Genomic DNA, 20421 nt, shown 5'->3' on the forward strand with positions numbered 1-20421 from the left:
TTTTCTTAATGCCACGGTTCTTTCCAAGGGTAGAGGTTGTGCGAACCGGGTGGCTCTTCCCAATGATAGATGGCGTGACAACCTTCTTAAGGGTTTGAGTCCGTTTTTGATTTTTCTTTTTGATTTTCAAGTTTTTGTAGTTAAGGGTACCTCAGGAAAAGCTTCACTTGGGCCTAGCACATTTGCCTTGATCCTATGGTCAAAGACATTATGTTGTGTGTAGGATGGTGAAAGTTGTGGCCTTGAGACTCTTGTGTTGACCAAACAATCATCATGTGGTCATTTTGGGCCATTGTGCGCTTAAATCATATCTAAGGTCATTGTGGACCCTCGACTTCGTCTTAGGCAATCCTTGAGTGTGTGTAGTGAGAATTCGAATCGTGAGCCCAAGTACCGAGCCGATGGTCTAGAACTTGCCCTGAATGTTTGTTGAAGCAAAATCATAGGTGGAACTTGCCTTGAGAGGTGATTATAGGCTCTCATTGATCTAAAATGCAAAATTTGAACAATTTCCATGACCTACCAATGAAATAATCCCTAGTTCAACCCTTTTGAGCCTTAAACCTTTTTCGTTCATGAACCAAGCTACAAGCCTATACCCGTTCTTAACGAAACCCTCTCTTGGCACCCAAATCTTCCCTTGAGTAAATGGCAAATGTCTAAGTTTGGGGGGGGGAGAGACAAGAAAGGCATCAATATGGTAAAAAGGCGCAAAAGCAAAAGGAAAAGAAAGGCAATGAAAAAGAAAAAGAGAGAAAAAGACAAAAAGAAAGACAAAAATGAATAAGAACCAAAAAGTGAATCCAAGGACAACAAAAAAGTGAAAAAGGTGTGGAAAAGTGATAAAAAGGGAGAAAGGGTTTGAATTGCAAAAGAAAGAGTGACAATGTGTCTCTCTAACTCCTTGAAGGAAGTGAATTACTCAATTGAGTCAAGAAAGTGTGCCAAAATAAATCAAAAGAAGTGTTTGAGGGAAGATTGAACCCATTTGAACAAAAACACGTCCTACCTTTATCCAAAGCCTTCACAATCACTCCTAAAAAGCCCTATATGATCTTGAGTTGAGGGAAGCCTACATTAGTGGATACTTACATAAGGGGCAAGCATATGGTACTTAGAGCCGGACTTAGGTCCTTTTCTTTGTGAGAGATGAGAGAGAAGTCCATTCACCTCGATTTGTGTGCAAATACTCTAAAAGGTGAGGTTCACTCAGGAAAGTCGAGGATGTGTGAGTTTGGGTTCCACAATGACTAAAGAAATTGAGAAAGGTTCCTTGATGAAATGTGTCAACTCTTGATGCTCTTGTGTCGCACTTGATCCACCAGTTTTCAAAGTTTAAATGTGTTAATGATGCATTCGCATTGAGGGCAATTGTTAGTCCCAATTGATGCTTGTTGAGGTTACTTTAGGATAAACAGGAATTACTTGGGTGTTTTCCATTGAGGGGTAGGTCTCATTTTATTTGCTTGAGGACAAGCAAAGGTTTAAGTTTGGGGGAGTTGATAACTGTGATTTCTACATGTTTTATACCCATTCTTACCTAAGCTTTGTGCATTAACTGCCATAATTATTCCCAAAATGCTTACAAGTTGCGCTTGATTGCAGGTTGAGCGACAAGATGACAAATACTAAAGATCGGCTCAAAAAGGAGTGAAATCTGCCAAGTGTCAAAAGACAACAAAAGGGGGGAACAAAATGACCTGTGCGGTCCGCACTGTTTTGCCACGCGGCCGCACAGGAAAGTTCAGAGGCCATGCCATTTTTAAGTCAAGCTGCGCGGTCTGCTCTCCTTTTCACGCTGTCCGCGCCCCTTTCCGTGCGGTCCGCGCCCCTTTCCGTGCGGTCCGCGCCTAAGAGTGTCAGAGACTCAATCATTCAAGGCAAAAGCCCACGCGGCCGCATACCTAATCAGTGCGGTCCGCGTGGATGAAGTTCACGTGGCCGCGCATCACTTTTGTGCGGTCCGCGTCCCCAGTGCCAGAAGCAAGATATGAAGACCCAAAACCCTCCGCGGCCGCGCGTCATTTGTGCGCGGTCCGCGCCAGACCCTCAGGGGTATTTTTGTCTGATTTTTTCTGTGTAGTATAAATAGAACATTTTACTTTTTAGAAGCAGTTTTTTAGATCTGTTTTGAGAGCATAGAGCAGCTGAACTTGGGATTTCATGATTTTAGCCTATTTGGGCAATCTCTTCTAGTATTAACGTGGATTTGAGTAGATTAACATTGTAGTTAATTGTTATGTCAATTTCATCTATTATTTCTTCAATTTATGTTCCTATTATGGCTAGCTGAACCCATTAGCTAGGGTTGTGGCTCAACCCTAGTGTGGGTAATTAATGGGTGTGATTGTTTAGTGCATGAATGATGTTGGGTATTTGTTATTTGAATTAATCTTATGTTTTCATTAAGATTTGGTGGTTGCAAACACTAAGTCTAGCTTAGTGAGTCTTGACTCTTCTTGAGAAAGAGAGTCTATGACCCAAGATTAATTCTAACAAGGAATTGGGATGGACCCATGAGAATGGTAGTCCCAATTAACGGGTTAAACCTCGATAGAGTAATTACCCAACTTGAACCATAAGTTGCTTGGGCAAATGGCCTACTCAATTGGTCTCGAGAGAGTCAATTGGGCAAAATCACTCTCTCTACCGAGAGGTGTGAGAGTGAGTGCAAAAGTGCAATGGTTATAGGATAAGTCTCATAGTCATCATTCTTGCATTAGAAATCTCTACCCGTTAGTTGACCACCTAGGTACATGCCACGGCCCTAGTGCCTTTCTCTATATTGCATACAACTTAGAATCATAATTTTAGCATAACTTAGCTTTACAATTGTAGTTGATAAATTGTATCTATTAATCAAAAGAAAACAAAAAATGTTAGAAGATCAATTAGGAGCTAAAACATAGTCCTAGACTATACAAACACGCAACTCCAAATTGAAGTTCCCTGTGGAAAATTGACCCCGATACCGCTATTGGGTAAAAGTATTAGCGCCCACTCTTCCACAGGTCGAGTCCGCTGCGATCAACTTACTGAGTTGGTGTGCTCACGTTACCCCTTGCACCCCTATGTGCAGATCCAGGTATCTCGGGGCACGGTTTCTTGCCGGTTGAGGACTTTCTGTGGAGATTGCGAGGTAGTTGCTTGGCGACCGCAATTTCGCCTTCTCCTTCCTTATCTTCCTTATAGTACTTTTATTCAGACATTCTCAGACTATTTAGTCTTATATATTTCAAATAGTTGTACTACGTTGCTCATGACTTAGTGACACACGAGGTTGGGATTATGTATTTCTTTTCGCTAGATTTGAGTTCTATTTTTATCTTGTTGGATTTCTGTTTAAAATATGATTCTTCTTAAGTTTTAAATTGGAAACGGAGTGAATGGGTAATAATTGGATGGCCTAGTAACACGATAGGCTCTATCATGACGTGGTTAGATTTTGGGTTGTGACATATCAAAATTTCCACTGCTGATTGAGAAATGCCAAATTTTCAATTTCGCCAATTCAAGCCTAAATCCATCACGGAACTCCAAATTACATTTTGGATGCGCTACTAAGACCAAAATCAGCTAATGGAGCTAACCGAATCATCAGAATTCACATCCAAAATCGTTTATACATAAGTCAATATCCGGTTAACTTTTCCAACTTAAACTTCTAAATAGGAGACTAAGTGTCTCATTCCACACCAAAACCACTGCGGACCCAAACCAACCAACACGATACGATGAAATATAGCTGAGGAACATACAAAGAAGTAGAAATAAGAGAAACGGGGCTATAACTCATGAAACGACTGGCCGAGATGTTACAGGAACGTTTGAGGAGTTGTGAGGAGTGGAGCTAGATGATATAGAGGAAGTGGTAGCATTGTTTGAGTGAGTGCTTAAAGGTAATGATTGCAAATTTTTTATTGAAGATTGTGTTTGCATGTAGTTTGTGGTGCCTTGGGGATGAGGATCAATGGTAATTGGTTCTACAAAGGTTAATGACACTTGGCTAGTAGGTTCGGCCAAGTGTGTGTCAAATTTGTGGGTTGTTTGAAGATTTCGGTGACCAATTAGTTTTGTAGTAGTATTTATATTAGGTGTCAGTAGGTTAGGGTTTAGTGTGTTGCATGATTTTTCTATGCCACGTAGCAAAGTCGGATTGGCTTGTGTGGCATTTGGAGATAGAGACCGCCTAGGGGGTATCGAAGAGGTGGTTTTGCTAGGATGTTTGTCTTTGAGTTCATTCGTTAGGGTCTTGGGGTTGTGGGAATTATTATCTTCCTCCATTAAAGAGGAGAATTTACTAGAGGTATAAATGTTATAAATCTACTTTTTTATGGGAGCATGCATTATAGTTGTGGATAAGTGAGACAAGGCTTTTGGATTTTCAAAGTCTTGGAAGAGGAGGTGGTATTGTAGTTAATTAATGAAGGCTCTGAAGACGAAGAGACAGCAATTAAATTGGTTTATAACAAAAAATTTGCGTGTTAAGGTACTTACCTGATTTTGCATCAAAACTTTTACTTCTATACCTGTTTTGGAATTTTATGAGGCATCCCAGATTTGCTCTTTTTGTACTGGGTGAAGCTTCTCTATTTTTTTGGATTTGTTGAAGTTTCTTCTTTTTGGGAAGGAGATATTGTGCCAAGTATCACTTATTAGATGTTGGTCCTCGTATAAGTTTTGGTTTTCCATGACTATTGGGCTCTTTAGGATGTATGGGTAGGAGGGGTTAGTGTGCCCTAGTCGGCCATATTTTTGCATAAAAAAAATTTTCTTCGTATGATAATTTTTAGAGATGAGATCTAATCAAAATACTAGGTTGGACAGGATTCTCCGGTGGAAGCTCTACACAAGCATAGCAAACCCTTAGTGTTGCACTAGGGCATGCATCCACTTTTAGTAGTTTTGCAATACAATTCCCAATCTTCTTTAGGATTACTCCATCATAGAATTCCATAAGTAGTTGTGGTAGACATACTCATACGGCAGTGTGAATTTGTTTTTCTTTTCCTGCAACAAAGTTTGGTTCTCATTGTTTAACTGATAGGAAGTGACCATTAATGAACCAAGGTTATTTTGAGGGCTTAGATTTTATTTTCTTCTTTGGTGAACTTTATCACAAAGTAGTCATGACCTAGATCGATCAGGGGGAATGCTTTTGTGGGTTTCCATAATTTGATGATTTTCTCCTTTAGGTATTGGTGTTGTATACGCTTCCCAATTAATTTGATAATTAAGGAGTGTTTCTAAGGAGAATACATACGATTTCGATCTTCATAGGTTAATTGGATGTGTTTGATGCCTTTTGGTGTTTAATTCTATTATATATTCTTCCTCAATCTCTTCTTCCTCCATAGGTTGGATTGAACATGAGATTGGGGATTAAACTGGGTTGGCATTGTTTTCGAGGTAGATTGATCCAGAATTTGTCATCATCTCGTAAGCTAGGAGTTTATCTTTGGAGGATGGTAGTCGATTTTGATCTTCTTCCCCATTGTGTTCATTGGTTATATCGGAAGGTTTTGGGGGATGAAGTTACCTAGATTTGGGAGAGAGAGAATTTTGCTAAGCTCGATCTTCACTGCTTAAAAAAAATCTTAAAATTGTTAGACTTGGATTGCCCACCAAATGAAATGTTGTATATTTCTGCTAACTAATGTATACTAGTTCAAGGATTTTAATGGAATTTACCCCTTATCAAGGAGTTATTTCAGCATTAATATTGTGCTTATTACACTAGTTAATTTATATAAAAGGGGGACACTTGACCTTAAGATATTCTCAATTAAAAAGACGAACTTTATATTATTGGTGTTGTTGCATCAAATACACAATTAGTGAGGACCCAACATTCCCACCTCCTCTGAAGCTTTTCGCATTTTAGGGCATGTGATTTTTAGAGGCTTGAATTATTTGGATTCCAACCAAAATTAACATGACTACTATCTGAATTCTTGATCTATCAACTATAGTGGAACCATGTCAATCACTTCGGCACAAGAGTTTTCATTCAGAATTCGCTGGCTATAAAACACGAGGGGGCAACTCCAGATCAGAAGCCCCAAAACCAACATAAATTGCTCACAACTCCCCTCTTTTTACTGAATAATTGAATAGTGTGAGTGAGAATGTTTATGTATGTCAAATCTCAATAACTATTCTTTCGATCTTCTTAACCACGTGGGGAATTTGGAAAAGTAAATAAGTAATCCTTTTCTACGGATATTAAGGTTTAATATGCCTACAAGTTTTTTTTTCCGATTTCTTTTTCTAATGATTGAAAATGAGTATTTTAATAATGATCTACCTCCATTACGGGCCGGGAAATGTACCTCATCTCCCAGCTTTTGCATGTAAAAATTGCACGGGGAGGCCTATTTGGTCGCTCCCATTTAAGTTATACCCATTTTTTAAAAAGTTTTAACTTGTACCTACTTTTTAAACAACTCCAGACCCCTTTCTCCTCCTCATTCTCCTCCTTCGTTTTCTTCTTCTTCTTCTTCTTCTTCTTCTTCTTCTTCTTCTTCTTCTTTCTTCTGTTGCTTCAGTTCATGGGATGATTGTCATAAGTATGTTTATCAGATTATTTAAAAATAAATTATAAATAATTGTGTAAGTTAGTAGAAAATAATTTGTGAATATTTTCACGTAATTCTGTTCTTTTCACGTTTATTGTTTCTAAAATTTATGATTTTAGATACTGTTGGCAATCTGATTATTTTATAGTAGTAATACACTATGAAAGAATAAGGTGATTATTTATCTAGTATGTTAGAAAGCTTTTTCAAAAACTTCAGCTTATATAGTGCTGAAGTTTTTACAAATGAACTAAATAACTTCAGCATCTTCTGCTGAAATTTTTTAAAAAGCTTTATGACAAAACTGAATCCAGGACAAAAAACTTTAGCTATTTTAGTGCTGAAGTTTTTACAAATGAACTAAATAACTTCAGCATCTTCTGCTGAAGTTTTTGAAAAAGCTTTATGACAAAACTAATGAATCTAGGACAAAAAAACTTCAGCTTTTATAGTGCTGAAGTTTTTACAAATGAACTAAATAACTTCAGCATTTTCTGCTGAAGTTTTTGAAAAAACTTATCCGGGACAAAAAAAAACTTCAGCTTATTTAGTGCTGAAGTTTTTACAAATGAACTAAATAACTTCAGCATCTTCTGCTGAAATTTTTGAAAAAGCTTTATGACAAAACTAATGAATCCGGGACAAAAATACTTCAGTTATTTTAGTGCTGAAGTTTTTATAAATGAACTAAATAACTTCAGCATCTTATCCATGACAAAAAACCTTCAGCGTATTGCCTTTGCTACTTCAGGCTCGGCTACTAGAATGCTGAAGTTTTGTGTGATTGTCTTTGCTACTTCAACCCCGTATGCTGAAATTACGCGAAAAAGTGGGTACGCTTGCAATTTTTTTGCAAAGCAGACAAAAATTAAAACGTAACCCAAAAAGCGGGTATAGATGCAAATCCTCCCTTTTGCATTCACCGTCTTCAATTTTGGGCCCTCGTATAGCTAAAAGTTTAAATTAATATTTGTTGTTTTAGTGGTCTTAATTATATATTAGATGCAGAGGCGGCTCAATAAGTTTGGTGGCCTAAAGCCAAATTTTAATGTAAGGCCCTTTTAAAAATTTAGTTGAAGTATATTTTTCTAGATTTTTGAGAATAAAATTACTTAAAAATTTTCGCATAAACCATTTAATGTCTCAAGTGCAGTATGATCTTAAGTAATAGGACATGATTCAAGAAGTTGATAACTTCGTATTAAAAGAATTTTTTGATGTTTCAATATATTTGTTGCAATGATGAAAAAATTAGGGAAAAAATAAAGTTTAAAAGTGTATTACATATTTTCTAATGATTAATGTAATCCTTTTTTTATATAAAATATTTTACTTTTCTACTTTGAAATATTTAATATTTTCTTAAAAAGATTTGGGGCGCCGCGAGAACAGTTGTGGTGGGATGGATAGCATATCTCCTTCTTTAATCGGAAGTATTCGGTTTCAGTATTTGAAATGAAAAAAAAATCTCTTATAAGGAACAATTCCCACTTTAAAGACTTTACACGGTACAAATTTGAATTAATCAATACTCCAAATTAAATATCGGACATCAAATAAGAATTGAAAAATAAAAATTGGGGCCCCCAAAATTTTGGGGCCTAAAACCACCGCTTAAATGGCTTTACCCTCTGGCCGCCTTTGGTTAGATGGATGCGCATGATCCATAGGGATATACTATCTCAACTAAATTGGTATATGAACGCACCTTCAAGCACGGGCGGATCCACCCCTTTAGGAAAGGGTGGCATGGCACCTGCTAAGATGATAAAATTCTTATATACATATATTAAAATTTTCTTAAACTAAATTAAATATCTGATCTTGCCACCCGCAGTTGTAAATTAGATAAAGGTGATGACTGGTAGACCTTTTTGAAAGTTTTTCTCGTACGTAAAATTCAAGTTAGAATTTATCTTGAACCTTGTCCGATTTTTCCTTTTCTTTGTGCTTTTTATTTCCTTTTGTCCCAGTCATTTCCCTTTTCGGTTGCCTCCCAATTTTCTATTTGTCATTTATTATTTTCTATATTTTGTTTCTCTATTTTATTATTTTATATATGGTCTCCAGCAAGAACACTTAAAAAAGAGACTCTAAAACTTTAAAATTATATAAAATAAGCATTCCTCTTAGGGTGTGTTTGGTATAACGGAAAATATTTTCTGTGGAAAATATTTTCCAAGAAAATGTTTTCTTGGAAAACAAGTAGTAATCTTATTCATTTTCCGATGTTTGGTACACAAATTAAGGAAAATGACTTATCAAGAGTATACATAAATAATTTAGATATAATAAACATGAAGCCATAAACTTTCAAACCAACAACCTTCCGGACCCATAAATTTCATAAACTTTGGCGTGACAAAACATGAACCTCAAAAGCCTCAAAATCCAGTAATCACCATGCCACTAGTGACGGTGATATTTGAAATGGGAGCAGGTTGCACGCCTGCAACAAGATATATGAAATGGGAGCGAGTTGCACTCCTGCAACAAGATATATGAAATGGGAGCGGGTTGCACGCCTGCAACAAGATATATGAAATGGGAGCGGGTTGCACGCCTGCAACAAGATATATGAAATAGGATCGGGTGGCACGCCGCCACGGTGATATATGAAATCGGATCGGGTGGCACGCCGCCACGGTAGTATTTGAAATGGGATCGGATTGCACGCCTGCAACAAGAAAGAATAAAAGTGAATATTGATTCTTATGGTGAGAACGAGAGTAAAAGCACGAAGAGTGATGTCGTGCACTTTCTGTTTGATATGCTTATTTGTTGTTACCAATTCAAATATTTTAACTGTTCAGATTCCTTTACCGCTGTGATCCTTTGTGAAGGAACCACATCATGTTTTCAATACTTCGTCGTATTTATATACATATTTTTCAATACTTTAAAATTTCAATAATTGTTTCATCTTCAATTCATTTAGTTACTCAATTAAATTTCCTTAAACCTTCTGAGGTTGTATTTTACTAAAAAATGAAATTTATACTAAGTTAATTTATTAAATTCCTTGTTAAAGGTAATAATCCATTCGATATTGTACTTTAATTGAAAATGGTACTTTCTCTATTCAAATGATTTCTAAAAATAACTTCATCTTTCTTGCTGAGTTCTTAATTGGTTTAGAAGTTGTACTCTACTTTATGTTATGTAAATCAGACTCCTTGAACATCTTAACTCCATTAGTTATGGACCCTATGAACTGAGTAACATGATAACGTTGTTGTGTAAAGTGAGATAGAAATATATGGGCACAAGGTGTCAGGTTGTGCTAAAAGTTTGGTAATTGAGATTATGATATGAGACATCGAGTTTGAAATGGCTGGAAATTGTGCATCGGAAACGATATGATTTATTGAGTTGACATCGCCTTCCTTGTTTGAGTACATTTTTACTTGTCTGTGTTCCAGCTATGTTGGTGTTAATTTATTTAGTTATCTTTCGTTTCCACCGTGTTTCTCTTTATTATTTCTACAGATTGTAGTTTGTTCTTTCCCTACTATTGATACTACTATGTCATTTCTAGGTTGATAGTTTATTATCAAATCCTGTTCAATTTGTTTGGCCAATAGGTGTCTGGACTGTTCCTCGTCACTACCCCACCGAGGTTAGTCTTGATACTTACTGGGCACCGCTGTGGTGTGCTCATACTACACTTCTGTACATTTTTGTGTATAAATCCAGGTATTTGATCGGTAGTAATTGTGCGGGTCGTTGCGGTGGAAACTCAAGATAAAGCTACTACAGCGTTCGCAGGCCTCGGAGTCACCTTCATTTGTACTTATTTCCATTTGTTCCCTTTGTTTCGGAGTAGTGATGTATTTATTTTGTATAATTACTCTTAGAAAGGCTTGTGACTTGTACCACCGATTTTGGGAATTGTAAATTGTTAAGAGTTATTTAAATTAAAGTTAGCAAATATAAATATTGTCTCAGTTAATGTTAGGCTTACCTAGTTTAGAGACTAGGTGCCATCACGACTCCTTTGGAGGGATTTTTGGGTCGTGACACTTTCGAACCGCTAAACTTTCAAAACCGTGGAATTTTGAACCCGTAAACTTTATAATTTCTAAACTCGTAAACTTCCAAATACAGAAACCTCCGAACTCATAATTTTGGAACTTATAAAATTTTAAGTCTTTAAGCCGATAACTAATAAAATTAAAATATATTTAAAAAATATTTTTTCGGGGGGGGGGGGGGGGGGTTTGGTGGAGGGTGGGTGGTGCAAAAAAAAATGAAAAAATAGAAATTTGAAATTGCAAAAAAAATATATTAAGGTTAAAAAATAGGGTGGGTGGTAACGGAAAAACTGAAATTTAAAAGAAAAAAAAATCCTTTTTTTGGAGAGGGGGTGGGGTGGATTGGTGAGGGTGGGGAAAGTTGAGAAGGAGTTTTGGGAAATATTTTCCCTTCTCTTGATAAGGAAAATATTTTCCTCCAATTGGAGGAAAATGAGTTCATAAGGAAAATATTTTCCAAAACATTTAAGCCAACCAACCATGGGAAAATTGGAAAACATTTTCCGAAAAATATTTTCCTTCATACCAAACACACCCTTAATCTTAAATTTATGAGTTTTCTTCTTTCAAATCCGAAAAACTTGGGTCTTAATGGGAATCTTGGATTGGATTGAGATTGATTTTGTTTTCCATTTTTTTTAATTATATCATAAAAGTTGTGTTCTTATATGGTTCTTAAATATAATGTAAATCTCTTTACTAATAAATTATAATGAAAATTTCGTAAACATTGCTTAAAAATGTGAGATTTATGATTTTGATTTTTGGGAACTTATAGTTTATTTAATTTTATACTTATGGGGCATAATTTACCTATTGAAGATTTTTTTAAATTTCTTATTGTAGTCGATGTAATTCTCTTATTGAAGATGTTATCTTGCTTATGTAAATTAGTTTTTAGCATACATAAAAAGATGTAATTTCCTAGTGAAAATGTTGATTTTACTTGTGTTGTTATAATAAAAGTGTTATTCGGTGTTATTCGAATAACACCTTTATTATAACAACACAAGTAAAATTAACATTTTCACTAGGAAATTACATCTTTCCTTATTTAAAATACTAATTACATTTGGTTTTTTATATTTGAGATGTAATTTTGTATATTTGCAAATAAAAAATATTTATAGTTCACCCGAATAAACTACAAAAATACTGAATAAACGTTCTTCACAAATTCCGTATTAATCATTATAAGGTATACATTAAAGAAGTTATGGCACCGGTCACCTTCAAAATCCTATCTTTCTATAACATAAACGTGCAAACTAGGAGAGTTCAGCCATTGGAATTTGGAAGACCTAGAATGTATATAGTGTTATATAGATGAGTTTCAATAAGTACAAGAACCAATCATACTCAATAAGAATGAATATGTTGATGTTTTCCACATATATGAGGCATCAGCAGCTAACTAAAAGCTCAATGATATTAGCACAAATGTGTAGCTACAAAGAAAGGTCTTCATTTATTGCAATGTTGACATGCATGTTGCTGCAAAAATATAGGAGTAGTTCTTTAAGTTGTAAGTAACAATCAAGCAGAGGCGGACCTAGTGCATAGATTACGGGTTCCCGGGAATCCAATAACTCTTACGTAGACTATGTATGTATATTAAGAAATTCACTAAATATTGATAAATATTTGACTGTAAACCCAGTTATTATTGCATATTAATTTAAAATTACAATAGAAACCCATAAACCTCAAATCCTGAATCCGCCTCTGCAATCAAGCGCATACTTTTACAGACTCTCAAACTATAGTCATACTGAATTATCTCAATGTAATAAAAGGATAATTTTAGCAGTAATAAACCAAAGGGAAAAAGGAAGAAGCAGTGCAGAACTTTGTTCAGCTCCTCAAGATTTATTCTCCGAAAAAGGGTCAAATTTAACCTCATATTTTCGGATATTATCTATATCTAACCTCCATTATATTATCCTATCAAATTTACTCTTTCTCCATACTATCTGGTCAAAGTTACCCTTTTATAATTAATAGAGTTAGTATCAATAAATCTATTTTTCACACCTCAAAAAAGTCATTTTTTCTCTAAAAAAACATAATATTTCAAGTAGCGTTTGACTTGAGAAAGGATTATTCCCCTATGGACTTTTTCTCTTCCTATACAATATTTAAAACTTATTTACCAAAATTGTCCTAATTTTATATATTACTCATCCTAAATAAGGATTACGTACAAATTATATACAATCCATTATTAGTGCCGTAAATCAGGGGATTTTGTTACATTTTGTTCATATTTTCTTTCCACTCCTCTTTTAATAAGACTCCTTCCAAGTGTTTAGCATCCCTTCCCGGTGTTGCACATCGGTGCTCGCAGTGGGAAACCGTTTCGGCCTTTCTTTTAATTTTCTGATGAATCCCAATTTAATGAGAAAAGGGATTAAATGTTGGGTCAATTTTCTTTTAGTGATTTCTTAATGTTAATCTGAGTAATTAGAGTGCTTTTATACTCTATTAAATTTAAATTAGTAGGAGTGTAACTCAGTTTGGGAATAAGAAAAGGATCAGAAACTGATCACTTATATCTTGTAATATATCGCCTCCAAACTTAAGATTCAGTTTTGTATTAGTATTTCCAACAAGAATCTATGTTATCCAGTTAATTTCTCATACAAAATTCAAATTTCACATAAAACTCAGTTTCTCTTAAATGCGACGATGGCGCTTTTAATGTGACACTCAAAATTTCTCCACCAAATCATTCGGTTCCTATCAATATTCAAGTTTTTCAGTTCAAACAAATATGAAATAGTGCACATGAGTCTATTTGAAATTTATTCTCTACTTTTCTTTCCTTAATAAATCAATTTGAGAAAAGGACAATGTATGGTACATCAACATACAGATTAAAAACAAAATTCGTACAAATTTAATACAAATTTGAATTTATCAACAAAATGCATAGTAAAAATAAATTTCATACAATAAATTTGATAGTTTTCAACATATTTACAATTTATCTACAATTTTTATACATCATTTCTAACCAGTTAAATACAACTATAATATCATACAACTTACATATAATTTTTTATACAATATATCTTTTGTATGTATTTTGTATATGATTTGTATATATTTTTTAAGTGATGTGTTCTTCTTCTTCACTGAAATTCCAAGCAAAACTTCCTCTGTTAAAACAATTTTGATACATATCAATAACTTTACGTAAAAAGATAGTATTTATAGCTTAAATATAAATTTCATACAACGATTCATACCTTATATAACTATTTTTCAACTTTCATGAAATATTTAAATTTTAAAAAATTAATTACAACATATTACAACTTAAATACAATTTACATACAACTTAATACAATTTCGTAACTATATTGTATGTCATGTGTTCTTAATTCAGCCAAAATCAAATCTAATCTTCACCAGACACCCTAAAAATTGAGATATAGACTCTAAAGAATATTCTCAAACGTTTGCAACAATACCCAATCCAAACAAATAATAGTTTTTGAAAACCCAAATTCGAATTCAAAGCTTTGAAGTTTTTTTATGGCCGTCAATGGTAGAGAATCAAACACCTTCAAATTTATTGATTGACAATTTCAATTCGAACACCAATTGTGCAACATCAAAGGAAATTGATAAGTTAAAACTCTATATGAAAACAATTAAAATTCATAGATAAAAAATAGAGAAAAACGAAAGAAGAAAATTGAAGAACGAACAGAGAATGAGAGAAAGAGAGAGAGAGAGATGGAGAAAGAGGGGGAGGGGAGAGATGGGAAATAACTGATTCCCTATTCAATTCCTAATATAAAGGGATACTCATTAATATAAATTTGTATATAATTGATAAATTATATATACCTATATAATTAAGTTAAAACTTGATTAGGGAGGGTAAATAAGTTTGATATGTAGTATAGGAATGGAAAAATGATACTTTATAGCCGATGTAAAAATAATAGCAATATATTTATATTGTATGCTATATAAAAAAAATTATCTAATTTTTCGATTATGAGACGTAAATAATCTTTGACACGGACTAAAAGTGATAATACCCCATAGGAATGTAAAAATCCCTTCTATTATAGTAGTATAGTCCACAAGCAGCCCATTTTGTTATGGGCTTTTAGAAAAGGGCTCAAGTAAACGAGCAAGTCAGTCCCTTTTCCAGTTCTTGAACTAATAGTCCCACACCGACCACGAACTGAAGCTCTTCAGATTTTATACCCCGAAGCTCAACAGTGGAGTTTCTCTCTTCGGGGACATCGGATAAAACTGGAACGATACAGTGAAGATTAGCATGGCCTTTGCAAGGATGACACACGCAAATTGAAAAATTATCCAAATTTTGTTTTGCCCTCTCGCCGGCGGCGATTCTCCGGTTCAAATTCTTTTTTTGCCAGACGTTGCGCCGATACACTTTCTTAAGGTCCGTAAACTCTTCCTTTCCTCGTCCCTCTTTTATCTTCTGCCCAAATTTAGTTGACGGGGATAGGCATATTATGCCCTAGTGTAATTTCTAATTCTGATATTAATGTTTCTGTAAATTTCACTCATGAAACACCTGAAACATTTATGAATATGAGCACTTAAAGTATATCTTACGTGGTCTTTCTTTAGTTTTCATTTCAGCATAATAGTGCTCTGGTGCCTTTATTGCAACGGTTAAATTTTAAGGTCACCAAGAAATTTTCTACATTGAGACTTTAAATGTCTATCTATGTATTTGGCATTTAATAAATTGATTGAGAAGGGGAGAGTTAAGGATTATTTAGAAGAATTTGTAATAGTGAGAGCTCAAATGTTTAATTCCTTTAGAAATTCATTTACCATTTCGATATGATTTAAGCATGTTTAAATCGACAACAAGATTCCAAATATTACAAGTAGAGCATGCTTTTGGGTCCTAAATTATCCGGACTTATGCATAATAGTAGCTATACACGGACTCTCGTCACCTTTTGTGTACGTAGCCCCCACAAATAGGAGCACATATCCAATTAATTCACCTATGGGGACAATTCCCTCTTACAAGGTTAGAAAGGAGATCCACCTCGCTCTGAAGTTCCAAAACCGGCTTCCAATCCCTTCCGACGACTCAAATCGGTGCACAACGCTCCAAAACTAGCCAATAAATGAGAAAATCCATAAACATAGGCTCTAATACTCACAATAATTCAATTTAGATAAATTCTTAACTTCGTTCGAAAAGTTGACAAAATCGCCCTTGGGCCCATGTGCCCGGAATCCGAAAAAACTCACAAAATCCGACAACTCATTCCGATACGAGTTCAACCATACCAATTTTATCAAATTCCGATAACAACTTGACGTCCAAATCTTGAATCTAGGATCTTGAAAAGTTTTACAAAAATCTTGATTTCTTCCATTTAAATCCAAAATAAATGATGAATATAACCATAGAATCATGAAATATAATTACTTTCGGATATAGAACACTTACCCCAATCTATAGGGTGAAAATCGCCTCAAAAATCGCTTCAATCCAAGCTCCAAATATGATAAAAATGGCTGAAACCTCGAAATATAGCTTCTGCCAAGGTATTTACTCTTCGCGATCGCGGAAAATGCTTCGCAATCACGAAGCACAACATTTCTCAGCCCAAAATTTGCTTTTCGCGATCGCGAAGAACAAATGCCGAGCTTTTCCAGACAGTCTCTAGTATAATGGCCATAACTTTTTGTACAAAATTTTAAATTGCAAATGGTTTAACTTTTTGAAAACTAGACTCCAAGGACTACAACTTTCATGCTTTGCTCATCTACCAGTTCCTTATATATTACAAGATATAAGCTTCCAAAATCAGCCCTGTGCAACACAAATTTCTTCTTCGCGATTTCCAAACTCTTCCCGGATAGGCTGTAGTGTAACACTCATACCTTTTTGTACACAACTCCAAATACCAAATGGTTTGATTTTCTGAAAACTAGACATAAAGGGCTACAACTTTTGTTTTTGAATCATCTCCAAATTCCTTATAGATTGCGAGATACAAGCTTCCAAAGTAGGGTTAGTGCAGCAGAAACTTTCCTCTACGCAATCGCGAAAGACCTTCCGCGATCGCGAATCACTGGCCATTTTCTTCCATTTTACTCATCGCGATCGCGGCCAATTCCCCACGATCACGTAGCACACTGCTGTAGCCAAAAACCAGCAGCTTAAAATGGTATAGAAATGGTCCGAAACCACCCTGAAACTCACCCGAGCCCCTCGGGACCCGTCCGAATATACCAACAAGTCTCAAAACATATCACGGACTTAGTCGAGGCCTCAAATCACATCAAACAACGCTAAAACAATGAATCGCACTCCAATCCAAGCTTAATGAACTTTAGAATTTCAAACTTCTATATTCGATGCTTAAACCTATCAAATTACGTCCGATTGATCTCAAATTTTGCGCACAAGTCATATTCGACATTACGGACCTACTCCAACTTCCGGAATTGGAATCCGACCCCGATATCAAAAAGTCCACTTCCGGTCAAATTCCTCAAAAACCTTTAAATTTCTATCTTTAGCCAAATGACTTCAAAATGACCCACGGACCTCCGAATTCACTTCTGATCGCGCTCCCAATACCAGAATCACCATACGGAGTTATTCCCATACTCGGAATCCCAAACGCACACTGATAACACTGAAATGTACTTCAACCCAAACTTATGAAATTCTTTCAAAAATGTCAACTTCCACAATAGGTGACGAAACATTCCTGGGTCTTCCAAAACCCGATTCGGACGTACGCCCAAGTCCGAAATCATCATACGAACCTGTTGGAACCTTCGAATCCCGATTCCGAGGTCGTTTACTCAAAAATCCAATCTTAGTCCATTATTTTACCTTAAAGCTTCCAAATTGAGAATTTTCTTTCCAAATCAACTCCGAACTTCTCGAAATTCAATTCCGACCATGCGTACAAGTCATAATACCTGAAGTGAAGCTGCTCATGGCCTCAAACTGCGGAATGACGCGTTAGAGCTCAAAACGACCGGTCAGGTCGTTACAGCTATAGAACAAGCTAGGATTTACGAAAAGGCAATTGGGTGAATGATGTTGAAACTTGTAGGGTCTGCTTACAACAGTCGACTAAAATATGGTTCCTCGCAACCTACTTCCAATGTGATAGAAACATATTACTCAGCAAGAAGTAAAATATTATGTTTTAGAGGTATATAATACATATTGAACATTTTTTATCGGGAATTTTTTCACTTCTTTCAAGCTTGAACACCATGGAAAAAATTCATAGCTTCGCCGCTGTGTCCAGGTGAGGACTGCACGAACCCTCCGTGTCGCATGCAAAGTCGGGGAGGACTTAGAAGAACGATTATATGTATGGATTGCTTTGTGGAAGATAGAATTATAATTGTGCATGGGTTGGTAATTTTTAAGACTCATAACAGTATGAAAAGGTGAAGGAACTACTATATATACTTTATGGAGCAAACTCATTTAGAGCCTGTTTGAAATTGAATTTGGATGTAATTGAGTGTAATTACACAATTTGGCATGTTTGTCTGGTCAAGTAATTACTTGATCAACATGGAATTGAGTGTAATTGGAGAGGTGTAATTACACTCTCTAATTCTCAAGGGGAGGTGAGACTTGGTGGTAATATGTGTAATTACAAGGTTATTTTTTAATTTCCTTCCTTTTTGTTTTTATTTTAATTTATTTTCTTTATAACGTTTTATTTCCATTATTTTAATTTCTTTTCATTTTAACTTTTTATTTTATTTTAACTTTTAAATTTCTTTTTTAATTTTAAAATATTTTTTTGTACATTATTTATCTTTTATTTCTGTACCTTTACTTCTTGTGAATCCACGTAATTGATCGTATATTTTATATTCTATTTGTTTTATTTTCCTCATTTAGCGTAACTGCGTTACTGTTCTAGTTTTTGAAACTACACCTCCTAATATTAGAAATAACGAGTCATTAACAAATTTGGCATATAATGGGTGATGTCATTAAAGTAGAATTTCGTTGTTGAATGAGGCTATAACCTTATTATATTTCCTAATCTTAAGTTGTATTGGAACTTATAATTTTTATTATGTTTGAATTTGACATATGTTAAACTTTTTTTTTGGGATTTTGAAATAGTGTTATATTTATGGTTTCAATTTACTGTTTTAGTAGTATTTACTTATTATTTCACATTGCATATTGTTAATTTTTTTAGTTAGAATTGATAGATTAGTTTTGTCAAATATTTGAATAATGTTATGATATTATATTTATAAATATTAATTTATTTTATCAAACATGCATTCTATGGTGTTATTACAAAACGTATGATTTTAGTTTTATAATTAATCAAAATAAATATTATTAATTTGGAAAATATATATCAATTATTTTTACAATATTAATTATAAATATATGATTACTAATTAATGTATATTCAAGAAAAAATATGCATCTTAAATACCAAATCTTATATCATTTATACTTATAAAAATATTTATAGGCATATATTTATTATATTAACTTTTAAATTTTGATAGTTACTTCATTTATTAAAATTTAACCTAACTTTGTAATTACGGGTAACCAAACAGTATGTTTGTAATTACATTGTAATTATGTTATGACAAACAAACATGTCGTCGTAATTACTATATTGTATAATTACTAGGTTGTATATACTATCTTAGTAATTATACCAATTCCAATTACCTGGTGACTTTCCAATCATACTCTTAATGTTACTGTCTTAGTTTTTTTTTGAAATAAAACTTCTTATATGAACTTCAATTGAGTCAATGAACCCGTAGGTGATATTCGAATTATGGCAATTAGGTAGAATGATACTTAATAGTCTCTAAGATGTACAAACTAGTATTCATCATAATTGTTTAATACAAGCCACTGCTTTATCCACTGCAACATGTTGTAGGACCTCAGTATAATACGTTGCAGCATGTCAGCTCTTGGGGTTAGTTTCACGGGGCATTTACATGTTCTTCAAACATGTCTAAGAACTGTACAAAACATTTGTTTTCTGCTGAGAAAGTATACGATTGTGGATAGTTGTAGAAACAAGAGTCCTAGTTTATGGCTCTACTCTTCTGAATGTTTACAGCTCATTTATTGTCTTGCAGAGCGCACTTTGGAGATGTCAGTTCTTAACAAGTTTGGTTCAATAGGGTTTGGAATTGCTTACCCTTTACTCCTGAAATTATGTTCAAGAAAAGATTTGTTAATAATTTGTTTTTTACTTCAGAAAGATAACAATGGTATATTATTTTCTTCAACTTCTAGTCTATGTACTTTAGAGTTTAGAATATGTCATTTACGAAGACTTTCATAAACTATGTAGAGAAGTCAAAAGAGCAGTCAATTAGCTTTGCATAGAAGGAACACAAAAAAGAACTAAGTTGGTGTATTGATAATTTATGCATAACATTAATACATGAACTAAAGGAGAGCAGATCCTACTCGTTGTGTTTGTTAGAGCCCTCGACGTTGGTTGAAGGAATGATATGCAGTCTCTTTATGCGGTATAAGAGAATCCTCACTTCTTGAAGTAGCTTTTTGAGCCGAGTTCAGGCACATATTTATTTTCTTTGCATGTTATCAAGAATCAAATGTATACAATTATTTATTTATCCAATATTGGGTCTCATTTATGTTATTAAGCACCGTGCGGGTTGTTATAGAGTGTCCATATTTGTCTGATGAAACGTGTAATAGTATTTTGATAAATCCTAACTCATTAGCTAACTTTTGCTTGGAGGTATATGATCCAAATTTTCAAAATTACACCTAGCACCCC

The 20421-nt window shown here is 34.4% G+C and overlaps 1 long non-coding RNA gene and 1 other non-coding gene across 2 annotated transcripts; both read left to right on the top strand.

The window, feature by feature from the left end:
* The first annotated feature begins 14741 nt into the window (after positions 1 to 14741).
* Positions 14742 to 20311, top strand: LOC107825736 (uncharacterized). Its single transcript, XR_001657145.2, has 2 exons — positions 14742 to 15041; positions 19748 to 20311. It is a non-coding gene; the product is annotated as an uncharacterized LOC107825736 (long non-coding RNA).
* On the top strand, positions 14859 to 14963 carry LOC142181417 (U6 spliceosomal RNA). Its single transcript, XR_012710070.1, has one exon. It is a non-coding gene; the product is annotated as a U6 spliceosomal RNA (small nuclear RNA).
* Positions 20312 to 20421: the final 110 nt, after the last annotated feature.

Source organism: Nicotiana tabacum, chromosome 5 (genome assembly GCF_000715075.1).
Source record: "Nicotiana tabacum cultivar K326 chromosome 5, ASM71507v2, whole genome shotgun sequence".
In the NCBI taxonomy this organism is placed as follows: domain Eukaryota; kingdom Viridiplantae; phylum Streptophyta; class Magnoliopsida; order Solanales; family Solanaceae; genus Nicotiana; species Nicotiana tabacum.